Source organism: Mycteria americana, chromosome 2, assembly GCF_035582795.1.
Source record: "Mycteria americana isolate JAX WOST 10 ecotype Jacksonville Zoo and Gardens chromosome 2, USCA_MyAme_1.0, whole genome shotgun sequence".
Classification (NCBI taxonomy): domain Eukaryota; kingdom Metazoa; phylum Chordata; class Aves; order Ciconiiformes; family Ciconiidae; genus Mycteria; species Mycteria americana.
Window position 1 is genome coordinate 171354772 of NC_134366.1, and position 17741 is coordinate 171372512.

Genomic DNA, 17741 nt, shown 5'->3' on the forward strand with positions numbered 1-17741 from the left:
CGGTGCAATCACTACAGCAGTTCTTACAGCTGACAGTCACAAAATGGAAGTAAACTCATCTCATAGTCTAGGTTTAGTCCTGTCACATTCAGACAATTTGATCATGCTCTGTCAGTCCATCAACTTTTCCTGTATGCTTGCTGCAAAAATATACAGCTGCCATCCTTCAAGGAAAGTTTTACTTATGACCTAAAGAATCCTTTAAGGACAAAGCTGCACTGTGAGATGGGGCAGATCTCATCCATGCAACTGTAAGCATTATCATATGATCTAGAGCATATGATCTTGTGCCCCTTTAAATCCCCACAGAGACATTTTCCAGGGGCAGAGTGCTTAAGAGGAACCAGCATAACGGTTTTGTCAGCTGCACTATAACTATTTGTTACAAGCCAGCCAGGATTACCACAAGCAGGCCATGCAGGCAGTAGAGATGCTAACTTACATTTAACTAGCTTGAATACTGGTTGGCCTTATGAGCTATTATCCACCCCCCTCCCACCCAAACAAAAGAGCAAGTGCTGTTTGAAAAGCATCTAGTCTCTCACAAGCATTTTCTGTTGGAGGTTACTACCAGATATGCAGCCTTAAATTATCTAGAACATCCTCAGTGTTTACTCACTCTACACATGCTGAAACATCTTTTCTTCAATGTTTGTAAGGACAAAATATTTTTGCAATACTTTCTACTGGACTAGGCAGGCTTTTTCTAGTAGGAGAGTTTCTTTGCATAAAAAGGGTATTTAAAGCCAACAAATCATCGCCAACATTCATTTAGTTGTAAGACTCAAAGTGATCGACTTGAGTCATTTTCTAGACAGAGGGTTGCTGGCATAAAGAATGCGGTAGTAAGAAGTTCAGCCTATACAAGCATGATTGATTGTTTAGAAAACAAAGCTAATCTAGTGGTTGTTTCTTTATGCACAGCTAATTGCATACCAGCTAGAATACCTTTCGAGATCATTCTCAGAGGCAGAATGAATTTGTGGTCAGATAGTATCACAGATATTTCTGTAGGTAGGTAGAGCTGCTTTAATACTTGCAGGCACTGAAGGCAGCATATGGGAGGAGCAGGACAATGAAGGAAATGCCAGAATTTCAGTACACAGAATAGCACAATACTTCAGTGCAACAGCTGAGTTGGCAGGTTGTCCTACTAGACACCTGATATCCTCCGAAAGACATCAGATCCTCTACTCTGAAGTGCATTCACTGGAGCCAGAGGACAAGCAATAATTTTTCTCATTCTGTTACCCTGGCTAGATCCTGAAGTCTCAAGCCAAGTGGGAAATTCAGCTGGGAGATACAGAAATAAGTAGCAACCTGAACACCTGACAAAATAGGTTTGGTTTTGTGCCTTTATTGTTTAAAGAGACACCAAAAGACACATGCAGTTAGCGTAAGCCATCTTCAGAGGAAGGAAAATAAAAGGGACTCCATAGTCTATATGAGTATACTGTCAATGTAAATAACAGCTACAACTTAAATTCAGGACCCCAGAACTGGTCAAGTGAATATAGATGAAGACTTTGAGTATCTCCTTTACATTTTTTTAAAATGCATACCAACTACAGCTTGAAGAGTAGCAAGTAAAATTTCTTGACTGTTGATTTGAAGGATAAATAGGAATAGCAATGTCTTGCTCAGAGAAGTCTTTAAGATTAGTCTAACACGCACCTAACACTAAGGGACCTCCTACCTCAGGGGTTGTATGGCTATTCACAGAACAGAGGAAGAACTGACCAAATTGAGAGCTGATCAATGAATGCTGCCTTTAATGCACTGAAGCTATCTGCTTACCCATCTCAGTTTGACAGGAACCTTCTCTAAACTATTAGACCATTCTTGAGTAATAACACCTAGCAATAGCATGGGCTTCACGAAGATAGTTAAATAGCTCCCCATTCATCTTCTGTCATCCACACACCTTTACTATGCTTCTTACAGTTTGTGGTTGCACCACTGACTCTTCCCCATCTTGCTCCACTTGCATTCAGTCTGGCTTCACCTCTGCTACTCTGCTCATATAGTAGAGTACTGGTACAAGATTTTTAGCCTCTTTTTTAGCAAATTACTGGTACAAGACTTTTAGCCTCTACTCTTTGCTCTGGTTTAATCTTCTTTGTGGTTCAGCAGAAGCTGTTGAGAACAGGCATACCACAAGCTAGGGCATTCAGCTCTTTGCTTTAAGCTTTCATTGCTTTCTGTTCTCTGATCCTAGAAGTATAATGGATGCAGAGCCTTCTCACTGCTCCTCTGGAAAGCTGAGCCTGACCTTACAGTATTCTAGATGTTACATTTCCAGCTCCCCTGATCTGTCACTCCTGATCAACTGTTGGTGGCTTCTACTTGCTATAATATACTAATTTCTCCATTTTTCAAAGCTGACTGAGAGTCAGATGAATAAATAAATGTTCATCTTCCAGGAGATTATGACAACTGCCCACAGCAGCAACCCAAGGAGCATCACTAATCACTTGCAGAGGTCAGATAAAGTACGATGTGAGCACACATACACTTGGTTGAAGCTGTTGGGTGTCTTTGACTAGCTAAATTTCAGAAAGGGATTCTTTATTTCTGTGGTGCAGAGGAAATCACAGGCTTACATCTGTGGGGGAAAACAGGACAGTCATAATTCCTAGAACAAAGTGGTGAGTTGAAGTTGTAAAACAAAAGTCAAGTACTTGAATGAATACTGCATATTACCTGATCTCATCTTTTCAAAAGAGTTTTAGGTGTTCAGACTATTTCTTTAAATAACTACTCTACTTTTAACTGAATACTCTCTCTTATCAGTTTATTCTGGTACAAGATAGTGGCTTGGCTTCCAACCCAGTTCCCATGAAGATAGTTAACACTTACAGGATTCCTTTCTCTAACATCAGAACTAGCTAAATCCATTTATCACACATGGAGTTGATAAGGGATAGCACATTTGCCCCTGAATTATTTTTCTGCTTTGGGCTGGTTCCCTGCTTGCAAGGTATTTATAGACAACAGTTTGTTGGAATTAACAGACTTGTCATTCAGATTAAGGAACAACTTTACCATGTACTTGACTAAGTCCTTGAAGAGCCGACAAAAAGTTGTTACCTTGATACAGTGATGTACATATTAGTCCTAAGTATTCAAAGTGTTACACCTGCTTAAAGTATATGGCTGTTAAAAGCAGGCAAACCAAAAATATCAAGTGAATGAGGCTTTGAACAACAGGCAGAGTTACTGTGGTGACATTAATTTTGCCTAGAACTTCTAAAAAGCCTGTTGCAAGCACTTTGGCATACTGGCTGGCTTGTTAATAGGCCTTCTCTGGTTGCAGTTAGAGACTTTCAGAATCAATTCTAGACAACTGGAATTGCCTGAATTTGGTCACTCAAGAAGTCTTCCAGGAAAAACCCTACTTTGAAACACATGAAGGTTTTAATAAATTAGCAGTTACGTAGCATTTTACAGGTCTTATTAATAAGCAGTAGTAGGTGCCACACATCCCTATATTAAGGCTCTGGCAATCTTAGACAAAACCACCACAGAAGTCAGTAGGACACTCGGATGGACTTGGAGAACATTACAACAGCTTCCACAACTTTTGCTATGAAGAGTAGCTGACTCCAAAATAGTATTTCTAAGTAGTATTTCAGGACCTTTCTCGTGTTAGTCCAGAAGTATCACCAACTCATGCACTGAGAGTAGGCTTACTGACCAGAGATCTGTAAGACTGCAAAGGACAATCTGAAATAAAAACAAAAAACCCAGCAAATATTAATTCAAACACTGCTCCTGCTACCAGGTTAACTAGAGAAGGGTTACACATTTTTCAGGAAGACCTGTGGATTATAGTAAAGAGGTAGAACCCAAGTCAGTATCCTGTTGAAAGCATATATTCTTACTTTTGTCCTAGTGTTATATATATAAGGATCACCTCACATGACTAATGATTCCTCATCAAGCACAACAACATTCAACCCCAACACTTCAGTGAACAAAGCATGCTGTATGTAAACAGACTGAGCCAACTAGAAAAAGCTGGGGGAGGAAATAGAAAGGACAAGAGCCAGACAACATGACTACAAATCTGAAAGGCATGAGATTATTCTACTTATTTAAACAGAGGCTTGACAGTAGGTTTCAAATGCAAAAGCTGTTGAAAGGACAACATGAAGTGATCTCTCCATCAGAGAAGTAATGATTGGCCCAAGTTGTAACCAGGATTATAGCATATTCTCTACATGCTATCAGTAACAGAAGTGGTATTATCCATCATGAGACAGACAAAAAGCAAGTTCACTCCTTCCTTGCCACACTCATTGATAACCTTCTCATGGCTCTAGAAGCTGAGGTTGCTCCTTGCAATTCTTGCATCTCCAGTTGTGAGCACACACACAATTGCCTAGCTACCAGGTTCCATAAAGGACATTTACATGTCCTGCATATGTAGTTCCACGCCTTCAGCAATAACACAGGAAGCTGAGGAAGAAAACTATTCCATTCTTGTAGCTTGTGAACAAGAAAATACATTTAGTATTTGACTAACAAAGATCTTAAAGTTGATGCAAGTTATTGGTCAGCACACGGATGTATTTGACATCTCACATTTTAGTCACTTGTCAGAGTGAAGAAGCCCTTAGGGTGAAAAATTTCATGGTTGTTGAAGCTTATTTTAATGAAAAGTATAGCTTGCCCTTCTGGGCTGTATTTTATTTTGACAGCTTTACTGAGAATGCTGTGCTTAGTCATTTTACTTTCCCAATTATGGTACCAGCTTATGCAATAAGCTAATGTGTTTACTGTTTGAACAGTCACCTGCCAGATTTTTGGGAGGAGTAAGATTTGATTAAAGCAATGAGCAGTTAAGGATAACTTAAATGTTTTAGGTTTTAAGAGCCTAAATAGACTTGAAATATCTTAATATTGCTTTGTGTAACAGTCAAGATTTAAGACAAAACAGGGGCACCACATCCCTGTTATTTAAGTGAAATGCAGTTATTATCTTGTAAGAACTTTAAGTTTGTTTTTCCAGTAGCAAATTTCTAAGTTTGACCTATTTCCTCTACAAAAATATTTCTTCAAAATAAAGGGGCAGACTTGTGACCCCTGAACTCCTCTGGAGAAGTACAGATCACCATATAGTAAGACAGCCATAGTTCAAAAGGTCACTTCCATTTTGCTTCAAACCTTTAAGCCAAAAAATACTTAAAATTTCCAAGTTGCAATTCCACAATAAAACAGCTATGATGTGACACACTACTATCCTTAACTTGCATTATGGCTTTCAATCAAGTTGCAGTTAGCTTAAGTTAACTTAATTGGGGTAGACAGTTAGGGGATAACAAATTATTGATTAACTAGGAAAAAAATAAATCCTTCAGGAAAAGAATTAATGTAGTACCTGTAAAGTCCTCCCTACTTATACACACTGCAGTTTGCATTGACTGCAGATAAGCCAAAAAAGTTTTGGCTAAGAAAATTCTCAGCTCACCTTCCTTTGAGGACTTAGTATGCCCTTGCTCACCACTCATCATACATGAAGTCTGGAGAAACAGGATGAATACAGAATGTGCAACTATATCCTGTATTTTCCCTGATGACAGAATACTTGTCCTGTAACAATAAGCTTCAACCAGGCTTCAACCTTCCCTGGCATGGAATGCAAAACTCTGCAAATAAATTGTTATTGGCCTTCAAAACATGGAACTGAAATTAGCATAGACACAAGTTTCCCAGATTCAGTACGAAATGTTTACTCCAATAAACTCAAGTTTACTTTAGGACACACATGGGATAACATACCCAGCCATGTGGGGAGGATCTTGAGTGGCCTGATCCCAGATTTCTTTGCTGGACAGAAAAAACTGAACAAGAACAAAAAACTGAACACATATGTGCCTTCTCACATGCTTTCTATTAAACACTTCCTACCATGAGGAGCAGGTGTGACTACCATTTGCTGTGATTAAGCTGGTTTCAGAAGTGGTGGTAGTTACACACTAAAGCCATACTCCAAATCCCACTAGATCATGAACAGTGGACACTTGTCTGTCACTTTTTATACATCCTCCCCACATAGGTGCACAGTTTCACTCACAGCATAACTGATGAGAAAAGCTACCCAGACCTTCAGGCTTTCCCTGCCCAGTCTGCAATTTAAATCTGTGCCTAACCTTCTAAGTAGAAGTCTGGGGAATGCAGATTAAACTACAAGCCCAGATATAAACAATTTGAGATATATTCATTGGTCATGTAAGCCTTCTATATTTTCATTCTTTCCTGCAACCTTGGAAGGGTGACAGCATTATTACAAGCCTAAATCCTTTCAGATCCAAAGAGACAGACCTGTGTAGCTTTAGTCTTAGCTGCTCACAAACAACTTGGAGCTACAGTTTGTCCTGTGAGGCTAACAAATTAGTGAAGGAAAGTTCTGGGCTCTTGCTTTCTTTATCAGATACAACAGAGCTGAGAAGTTTCCAGCCTTGGCTTCCTGGTTCACTCTCAGTCTAGTCCAATATTTTTAAAAATTTCTTCAGCAAAAGCCAAGAATTGGCCAGTATTCTTATTGTTATTTGAAAAGGTATCACTGTTACCCAGACAATTAAAGAGGAAGTTACTTAATCCCTACATCAACAGTGAGCAAGAAAATGAAGCACTATAATAGCACTAGCATAGCCACACCAGGTAAGAATTAGAAAGGATGCTGGACAGTCATTGAAGCAAAAATAAGAGATCCGTTTTTATTTAATATTTGTCACTGGCAGGCTTCCACTCATTTTCCAAGTTACAGGTAGATGCAATATTAATGAACTGAATGCTGCTACTGGAGATAAACAAAGCATTGCTTTCGTTTGCACAGTACTTCCACCCTGACCACACTAATTTAGATGCAAGATGCCAGTATATTGCATGGCGGAAATGTTATAAATGCAGAACTGAAGTATTTAAACACATTAACATTAGACTCTGCCCTTATTAGACAATATACCCTTAATATTAAAGCTTGGGGAACTATTACCAAGACTCCTCCTAGAACACCTCTCTAGGTCAGAATACTTTTTTCAACCACAAAGCAATTTTACTGAGAATGCTTGAAGCACAGAACTGCAGCAGCTTTCTTATTCTATTTCCTAGAGGCAAGATCTCCAAATCATTTGGTCTGCAGCAATTTCTGCATGTAATGTGAAGTCTTATTCCCCACTCACTTAAAGAATTTGTCTTTTGTAAGCTGTGGTGTATATTCTGTCTTTGAATATACAGTAATTGCTATGTATTGACTTAAAGCTTTGTCTAGTAGGAATGTTTGACCATGGGCCACTTACCAGGCTGTGGCTTTGTCAGTGGAAAAGCCCCTAAAACATGAAAGATTGGCAAGTGCCATCAGAGACACATCAATTACTAAATTCTGAGCAGGCAGTATGAGGTTGTGATCTGCAATCAAGGCAACTTGTTGTCAAGTTCATTGAACGATCTTGCAAGTGAGATATTTAGAAATACCTACACAGACTCCTTAAAGCCACCCAGACAGCAAGTCTGTTGACCAAAAGCTTCTGAAAGAGGCTGAAGTTAAGGGAACAGCGTAGGTATTATTGTACCAATGATAAATTTAGGCATTCATTACAACCAGTTATTCAGTAACCAGCATTAACACAGAACTGGAACTGATCTCTTGGAAAGTATGTTCATTTAGGAGCATAGTTAATGAGGAAGAGAAAGCTACTAAGTACAGCTCAGGGAAATACTGTACAGTGTTGAGCTGCTGGAATGAGCTGGAAGTTTGTAGTCTGGTGAACATACATGTTTAGTAGTTTGCAGTTACTAAACACTGGTGGGTTTTTTTGCAAGTGTAGTTTTCTATGAAGCGACTTCTGCAGAGGTAGGAGGATGCAAAGAAATCTGTTTAAGGAGTACAGAGTCAAGTTTATACTGAACATCCCTGAGACACATTAGGTTTTACACAGACAAAGTGATATTAATTAGATCTAGCCATGAGCAGGCTAAGAATACCCCGTGACAGACTAGTAGGCTCTATCATACATTCTATCGTACATCACTACATAACTAGTAAGTGAATTACTAACAATTTAATATCAAGCCCACTAGATGAATAGGCATCTGTGGAAGATGCTAGCACAAGATTCACTGGATGGGAACCCAAACCCTTTTATACATAGCTTAACTGGGGACTACTACACAGCTGAAAGGCCATGGTAGATATACTTTCATCTAGCATTCCAGCCCAGCTCATATGCATACAAAGATTAGAGGTCCCACTAGCACTATAGGGTCAAAAGGCGTATTTTCAAATGGTATCCTGAATTGTCATGCAAACTATCCCAGAGTGACCATCTGGAAGAGGACACATTCTATGGTTCAATGCCATTTCTCCAGCAGACCAAGAGATCTACTACTGTGCACCTGCATATTGAGTTTTGAACAGACCATACCTGGAAGATGATGAACTGGAAAGGTGATTATAAAGCAAAGCAGAAAAAGCTCCAACAGTAAGGCCAGCAATAACTGTAGGAGCATGAAGGGTACAGATAACTGTCAAGTCACTCCCCTTTTCAGCCTACTGAAGGAGCTAAATGTTTTGACTTTAAGGCTGTGACAACCAGTGTGAATGGCAGCCAGAGCCACACAAATGCTATGATGTTGGAAACAATCAGGATAGCTCCTGCACTGAGAAGCAAGCCTTCTCCCTCTCTACACTGAAGTCAGAAGCAGAACAAGAGCCAAGAAAAAGAACAAGAACAAACCTACATCACGAGCCGATTCCCCCAGACACATTTCAGACAGCAAACAGGACATGTGCACTAGATGTGTTAGTGTTAAAGCAAGTTGTGCATTTGTTTTGGGTTATTTTTTGAACCCTTGGGAGTTCGCTGGCCAGCCACACTACTCTAAGGAGCAATAGTTCAGACTGTCAAATCACTCCTCTGGGAGTACCCAGAGCCAGGCTGCACAGGCCAGTGTAGTTGCTCAGATATTTCCCTCAGAAAAGGGGAGGAGTATTTTTACCCTGCATGTGTGCCTTCTCCCTCCCCACAAAAAAACCCTGAAGCTCTTGTTACCTGGAAGCAAAGATCCAGCATCAACACTACTTTAATAGTTGATTCCTGCTCCTCCTATTTGTACTCCCATATGATTGATAAGCAAGTTGTAGGTTAAACAGCACTCAGATTAAGTATATTCTGGAAGACCGCTTGCTGCATATAAGTGATGATAGGAAATTAAGCAGCATAGAAATCTGACTGTTCTGTAGTCATTGCTTGTTGGGTTAAGCCACTGGTTTCTGGATGTGGTCCAGGAAGACTGATCATATATTCAAGGACAGAATGAAGACAATAAGTGTGACATGCAGTTGTGCTTTTACAAAAAGAGTGCTTTGGGTTCAGCCCCCAGTTAGATCATTTATTTATCCAGCACCAAAGGGTGATAATGGCTTGTTTTCAAGTCTCCAAAATAAATGAACTATACTTCATGCAGAAGTAGTCCAGGCCAGCCAGCAGAGGATAGAAAATATGCAGGGTCAGCATAACACTGGTTTCAATTTCAGTTACAAAAACATTAGAGCTCTCATTTAATACAAGATGAGGAAACTAGGTTCTCTCTCCACTCTGCTAAGAGCGCCAGTCTTTCTCTCCCCAGAACATTGATAAAATCCACCTAAGATACAGTTTAGCAAAACAATTCAGGAGTAATGCTTTCCTGCTGCTGTTTACACACTGCTAAGATTCTTAAAAGCATCTTCAGTCTATTCCTTAGGGCTAAGTTTTGTTTACCTCCTACTCTTTTATGCCTTGCTACATGAGTAGCAGCTATTGACTGACAATTTCAGTCTTGCAAGGAAAGTCAGTCTCAGCCCACTCCCAGAGCACCTCAGGCCCCTAGATTAGTCAGTCTTCATATAACACTGCAAAAGAGACTGCTAGTCAAGCCAGTCAAGTATCCTAAAGCTAGAGACTAGTTTAATATCCTTCACAGATGGGAGTCCTAGAAAGCAAGTCTTCCCCAGCTTTAACTGGGTTTTAAGAGTTTTATTAGTTGTCCATGTTGTAGAGACCAACTTCCCATCACCTATATATTAAGATTCATGTTCAAGCAGACTACATGCCAGTAAGAGCCAAACCAAGGTCAGAAGCAGCTCCTAAGCCAAACCAAATCATTACCCAATGAAAGCTTTGCATCCTGATGCTTGCCACAGTCACTCACCAAGAGCAAGTTTGATGAGAAAACCTGGCTGCTTCTCCCAAGTTGTTATAATGCAGTATGCCAGCCGCAATCTAAATGACTTACAGCACTTGTTGGACATACCAGCACTAAGGGGCTTTAGTTAAGCTACTGTGTGCCAGTTTCCCTAAGATGGCAGTTCACAGTACACAAACCACATGGTGACTCAGACACTGCAGTGCTGTGAATCCATTGCTGAGATGCCTGAAGTTCAGCTTTTAACTTGAGGCAAATTCAGTCTCCAGCAACTCTATCGGAGATCTAGATTTAATAGTATGAACTCAGCTCTTTTTCATGCAGAGTATCTTATTCCACTCAGAGGCATGAACTGTGATACAGAAGCAGAACAGAATAACCAGCTTATTCAAGATAGCAGTAACTATTCAGTGCTGGGATTCAAGAGACCTTCCCAGTCCCAGCTGGAGGACATAATATCCTTTACCAGTGGAGGTTTTGGGTGGTTACTCCAAGTAGGGCTGTGACCCAAATGAAAGATGTGTGGGTAACTGATAAGCTGCCAACTGTAAAACAGTCACCTGACCAGCAGCAGCTTACCAAAACCATGCAAAGTCTCTAGTTCACAGCACAGAGCTCCACAGCTTAACAGTGTCTGCTTCCAAGCTTGGTTTCTGGGCTGTCCAACATCTCCCATCTGGAAGGTGACTCTCAAACTGAAACACCAGCTATCTGTCAAGCTACACACATGGTGTCACTCACCCTGACAGCAGGCATTCTGCTTCAACTTTCTGGCAGCTGGATTTGCCAGAATCATTTGTATTTTCTGCTTCTGTATGGCAACTTAAATACACAGCTCTGCTAAAAAGTTTATTGGACTCAAAGCAGTTACTAGGCAGGAATAATGCTCTGCTTAGGAAAAGTATTGTTTCAAACACTCATATCATATCAGTTGTTGGTATAATAAGCCAAGTGTCAATCATTGCACTCTGTATTCCCCAAGTTAACCGCTGTTGAACGGAAGCTGTTTAGTAAGGCTGACAGTGTGCTACAAGTTGAAGGACCAGGAGCTCTAACAGAATAGTTATCAAATCAGTTAAGCCTTCTCTAATGGAAACAACTGCACACACAGGTAGGTATGCCATTGTCAGTGTAGTTTTGACAAATCTTATGCCTATAGCTGGACGAGGGCACAGCCTGGGATCTCGCAAGTATTACATGTAAAGGTCATGGGAATGACCCTTGCAAAACTAAAATGCAACACAAACAGGTCTTCATGTTACCAGTTACTCTGCAAGCTGCTAAAGCTTCCCCCTCCATCACATGACAGCCTCATCACTTCCACAGCAGCTCTCCTGGCAGATCAACTGGAAAGCCCCATTTCAACTCAAGTAGCCTTGCCTCTTTTCAGCATGCTTTTACACTAACCATCACCTTGTAGTCAGTCTGAAGTGCAAGCAAAGCTTCTTATCTCAAGCATGACACCACTGCATGTGCCTTGTTGCTCAATGCACACTGCTTCATCATTTGATGCAAGTATTTTAGGGTGGCTTCTACTGTAGGAGTAACAACAGAGGTACAGACTGCTAGTTAAGCTCAGAGAGAACCACCCATCGTAAGAAGCTGCAGGTGGCAATGTGAAAGGGTTTCACTGCTTTTGCCCAACACACAAGTAGAGGTGCTCACATACTGTGGGCAAAACTGGCTACCTTCTCTAGGAATTGAAGCTTGAAGTCATGAGGTGTTCTACTAAGAACAACAGCAATACATCACAGGCAGAGTTTACAGATAAGCTACTGTGTAAAGGAACTGCTTATTGTTTAAATCAGTGTCTGCTGAAACTACAGAAGTGTTACATGCAACTGTATTCACAACCACAGGCATTATCTAGCAGCTAGTAGGTCATTTCAGCCATCAGCTTCCCACCTAGGCATTTATAAGATGCCTCTCAAAGCTTAAGCGTCTTTTCTAAGCTACTCAGTTGGCAACACATTTTGACTTCAAGAAGGTTTTTTGAATGTTAGATACAGTTTCACTGGTGAAATACTCTGCTGCTACCATTCAATGTTAGTATTCTCATAGCTTTTAGGAATGATCCATCTACAACAAGTTTATACAGGGATAGAGGCAGAGCCCACACATTCCAGCCTTAGCACACAAACAGAGCAATATTAAATTACCAAGACCTAACGTTCTAGCTGTCAGTGAATCCAGGACTGGAGTGAGTTTAAAGGTAATTAACCTCTGAGGTCACAGCTTTGTGAGATGGGTCCAAATTCAGCCTGCTTTCTCTAAGCTCCTCAGAGCCTGTATTTCCACATGGCAGAAGAAAGGCAGTTGCTTCGGAAAGCTCCTCAAACAGGCTACACATTTGCTTCAGTTTGAAAGTTTAGGTCCCATGTACTTCAACACACAAACACGTGTATTGTTTCAGAGTTACACCATGCTACCTTGGAAGCCACGTAAATATTCCACTTGTGTTGCTCCACTGAAGAGGCACATGAACAAAACTGCACTTCATGAATTTTGTTGTAACATGACACAGAAGGAGCAGCAAGTTCACCAGTTATGTCAGTCTTCCAACCACCTTCTCACCACTAGTGAAGGACACCTCCAGCAGAAGACATCCTCCCTTGTCAGCTTAAGCCAGTACAATACAAGTGTATTTAAAACAGACCGAACTCCTAAGACATTTCAGCTTTGAGGGAGAGGACTGCTTTCAATTGCAGGTAGCCCCTATAACATCCAAACAAGATCATGTCAGCAGATACTGCTCATTCCTTTCTCAATGACAAACTCCCAGAGAGCAGCAGGTTCCCACAGGAGTTAACACGCATTACGCAAGAGGGTTATCTATAGAACCATATGTTTTCAATTTTACTGAAGATGCCTCAGTCATACATAGTTGAGTGCAAGAACTGCTATCGTTTCCTTGCTCAGAGGCACAAGCCAGCCCATGTAAACTGGCCTCTGATATTACAAATAGCTAACTAAAATAGAAGTTGTTCCACTGATCACATCCATTACATCATGGAAATTGTTATTTTGTCATGAAAACTCCCTTAAATACCCAATTTAATCTCATTAATACAGGAATGAAGCTCTCACTTCCAAGACAGCAGCTGCCACTACCTTTGACAGACACAGGAATTCATAGATGTTTTCAGACGCCTCAGACTACTGGATGCAGTTTTAGGAGCTTAAGGTAGTGTCAGCTTTTCAAACTTACAGTAAAAAGTACTTCTGGAAGCATTTATAGCCAGAGTGTCAACTAAATACCTTAATCTGTTATCTGAAGCCCTTTTCCTTATTTAGGAAGGGAAAAATTAGGCCTGTTGAACATTTCATCAGTCCACTATAATCATTAAACAAACCAAGCGAGGAAGACCTTATCTTTTGCAGTACTGGCATGGGGGAAGAAGGCATACACAAGCTATGTCAGTGCAATCACATCAGCAACCACTTCTGCCAGATATTTACAAAAAAGCCTGACGTCTAGAGGAAAACAGAAAATATTCACCAGCTCTTTCTTTGAGCTCAAGTGCCTGCTCAAGCCATATTTCATTAAATATTTTAGTAGCACTGTCTGATCAAGGCAGTGGAACATGACATAGATCATACTGGAGCAGTAAGAATGCCGTAGCAGTACAGTTTCTTCTCATGAATCCTCAAAATGTTGCAGTTATCTGTCTGTGCTCTGCACTTACAGTGCTGCCTCTCCCTGTAGGTCTAGTTCCTGTAACATCTCTCCTTTCCTGAAGAAGAAATTACCTCCTCTGTCCAACATTCAACATCCTGCAATATCTTTCCTATCCTTTCCCATTTGTAATTCATTGCATTAGCCAAGCTCTAGCAACACTGATTCACTCACTGCACCCAGTGCCAAGTCAGAGCCTTGGCTAGATCTTTTCCTCCCCTCCTGTTTTCCTCTATACATAGAGGATACTGGAGGCCAATCACTACAACAGAAAACTGCCCGACAGGGAGAATATTTTTCAAGGTCAAACACAGTTTCTGCACCTGATAAAGGTGCTAAATTAGGGCATCTTAGAGTTGCAAATCACTGATAACATGATGTTAAGGAAAACTGCAGCTTTCATGGGAGATTCAAGAGTTAACTGCTAAGTAATTTCTTCCCCCAGTACTCTCCCACCATCATATCAGACTAGGTGAGGTGAGACTCAACTGCTTTAGGGTAAAGCATTGAGATCAGGTTACAGATTAAGTGTGGAATTATTCAAATGGCAGACTAGTGAAGTTTAATAGTCTGAAAGTCTACACTAATTTCCATCTTTGGTCCCTTTGTCAAGTCCTCTTCCAGCATACTCACCACCAATACAAGCCCAAAGGGACACTCGGCCACCTCTTTCTCATCCTATCTTCACCTCATTAGGACTCACTATCCTAGACATTCCCTCATCCCTTCCCAACCTCTGCAGCCCCACTTCTTCTTTGGCCCAATCCCTCACCATAGAGCTCAACCCTTTTCAATTTCCACCTCTGCAGCCCCATGTCTCCCTCACCTCACTCTCCCCCCTCATTTCTCATCCCCTTCCCCCCTGCAGCCTCACATCTCCCTCACCCCCTTCCCATCTTTACAGCCCCACATACCCCTCACCCCAAAGCTTCTCAGCCCTTCCTCGCCTTCGCCAGCCCCTCGTCGCCCTCGCCCCAAGCCCTTCCTCGCCTTCACCAGCCCCTCGTCGCCCTCGCCCCAAGCCCTTCCTCGCCTTCACCAGCCCCTCGTCGCCCTCGCCCCAAGCCCTTCCTCGCCTTCACCAGCCCCTCGTCGCCCTCGCCCCAAGCCCTTCCTCGCCTTCACCAGCCCCTCGTCGCCCTCGCCCCAAGCCCTTCCTCGCCTTCACCAGCCCCTCGTCGCCCTCGCCCCAAGCACTTCCTCGCCTTCACCAGCCCCTCGTCGCCCTCGCCCCAAGCCCTTCCTCGCCTTCACCAGCCCCTCGTCGCCCTCGCCCCAAGCCCTCACCCCACAGCTCCCCAACCGCTCTTTATCTTCACACCCCACCTCCTCACTCCAGGCACCCCTTACAGCTCAACGTCCGTCCCCCCCCTTCCGAGGCCCAACCACCCCCCGAAGCCCCTCGCCCGCCGACCCCCTTACCTGCCCCCGGGTCTCCCCCTGCACCCGGGACCTGCTCCGTGCGGCGGGGGAGGCGGCGGTGCCGGGAGGTGGCCGCGGCGGCCGGCGGGGAGGGTGGGGGGGGAAGGAGGGAGGGGTGAGGTCACTCACGGCGGCACGAGCGCGGCAGGCGACACCGGGCACCAGCGGCCGCTTTATACCGGGCTCCTCGGAAACCGTCTCCCGCTTCCGCTTCCGCCCCCTCCCCGCCCCCTCCTCGCGCCGGGGGTCATGAATATGCAGCGAGGGGGCGTGGCCCGGGGGGCCGCGGGCGGGCGGGGGGCGTTGCTAGGGCGACGGGCGGGCGGGCTACGGGGGTGACGAGGCATCCCCCCAGGGGCGGGGGGCGCGGGCGGCGCTCCCGCCTGAGGGGAGCCCGGGAGAGCAGGGGGCGGCGGCCGGGGACGGGTCAGGTGTAGCGGCCGTTCCCGCTGCCGCGGGAGGGAAGGACGAGCCCGCCGGCCCCTCTCCCGGGGCCGAAGGGGGTTTCCTGGCCGGAAAGGGAGCCCGTTGAGTCGCCGAGCGGCGACCTGAGGGCGGTTGGAGGCTGCCACCTGATTAGCCCCCACCGAGATAGAGAGCGTTTTCCACAGAAAGTTGGTGGCGACATGGCCTGGAGCCCCTCTCCCGACCGGAAAAGTTGTGCCAAGTACAGCTCCAAACGTAGCAACTTCGCAAGTGCTGGAGCGGACGCCCTTCCCTACGTGAGATACTGCAAACACGTCAGCCCCAAATTGTCGAAATTTTCCTTCATCATGAGGAAAAATACCACCTTTTCCTCAGGTTTGGCCACATGCGAGGTGCCATCCTGCCTCCCCTCCTGGCTTCTGCTGCACTACACCTGCTGGAGGCCATGAGCCTCCTCTCCACAAGTCCAGCCCAGCACTTTAATGGGGTGTGCCGTGCCAGGCAGCCATCGCCTGCCCTGTGCGAGGGGGCGATTAGCATTCGTCACGTCTACGATATACAATGCTCAATATACAACGTGCTGAGACCCTAGGAAATTAAAACGCTTTGGTCCTGATTGCAGCCATAGTCCTGCCGCATAGTAAGCACCCCTGCAAACTTGCCATAAAAGATGACATTTTTTTAGCACAGGCGTGTGGTTTTTTATTCCCAATTACTTACGTCTCCTAGCCTTAATTGTGCTGACTGCATTGGGCAGGGTAGCGTAATATTTAACTTTCATTACTTACATAAACTGGGGATGCATAAAACTGTGTGAGTGGCATGTAAAAAGGCACGTTACGTTGCATAAGTGTAATTGTTTTCTGTTTCTTGACATGCCGTTAAGTATATATTCCAAAACAATTTTTTTTTATTGTGAACTTCTTTCTCTGCAGCTCATGAATAAATAAACCACGAAGCATACCAGACTTCAGAAAAAGGAAAACCACAGAAGGCAAAATGGAAGAACTGTACACATCTATGTGCTATTAAAAAACAATATGAATCTTGAGTCTAACAAAAATACTGCAATTGCCAGCCCTAAAGAAACAAAAATAATGGCATTAATCTTTTACTCTTGAATGCTATTATCAAGAGGTAGTTATTTTTAGGCTAATTCAGACCAAGGACTGAAAAGGGTGCATGACCACAATCATGCACAACTCACTAAATGAACCATCCTATGGTGAGGATTCCCAAAGTCTATTCAAAGAGTGATGAGTTTTTGACATACTACTGATGTTTATAAATATTGTAATGACCTTGCTAGCTTTTTGAAAAAAATGTGGCAAAATAATTCTCTTAATTAGCCAAATGGTAAAGTTAAAGCTACCATACTGACAACAGCCCAGTGTAACACCTACTCTTGACAGTAAAACAACATGCATTGTATCACAACTGAATGTATGTAGTATAGCTTAATAAAACATTAAAGTTTATTCCACAGAAGAAACAAAATATACCTATATTTATAGTAGTAGAAAAGTCTAATGACTTATGGTAAGAGAAAAGACTTCAGTGACTTTAGTGGAAATTATACGAGACCCTAACACAACCAAAAATACCAAGAAGGGATCTCAAGTTGTGGTGTAGTTACAACTTCTAAGATGTGCTTCTTATCCATAGATTTGTGGCAGCCTGGGCTACCTGATGTTTTGACAGCTCGCTTTAAAATGACTGAAAACAATTTTTGTCCTTTCATTGCCTGCTGTTGTGGCGAAGCGCGATCCTTACCTCGCCCTGACATTTTAGACCTGTTCCGGCAATGTCCAGACATGTCCAGACGTGTCCAGATATTTCTCCATTGTATTTCCTCATGTTATTTTTGCTTGAGAGTTGTTAACTGTCAGCCCTTGGCTGAGCCTAGAGTGAGAAAGGGTAATTTTCCATAAACCAAACATTTTAGTTGAAAAAATCCTTTTTTTCATAATGAGAGTGAGGGGGTGGAAAAAAAATCCAAGGAAGCAGTCCCACCTTTTCCCTCTGA

General features: G+C 43.0%; 1 protein-coding gene across 2 annotated transcripts in view; it reads right to left on the minus strand.

Annotated features, from left to right (window-relative positions):
• The window catches only part of SLC45A4 (solute carrier family 45 member 4), a 70122-nt gene extending 54629 nt beyond the window's left edge, over nt 1-15493 (minus strand). Inside the window, exon 1 of one of the 2 annotated variants that reach the window (XM_075495350.1) lies at nt 15419-15493. The gene's annotated coding sequence lies outside the window, so the exon portion shown is untranslated. Of the gene's footprint in view, nt 1-15289 lie in introns of both variants that reach the window. The other variant, XM_075495349.1, reaches the window with a different exon arrangement.
• Nucleotides 15494-17741: the final 2248 nt, after the last annotated feature.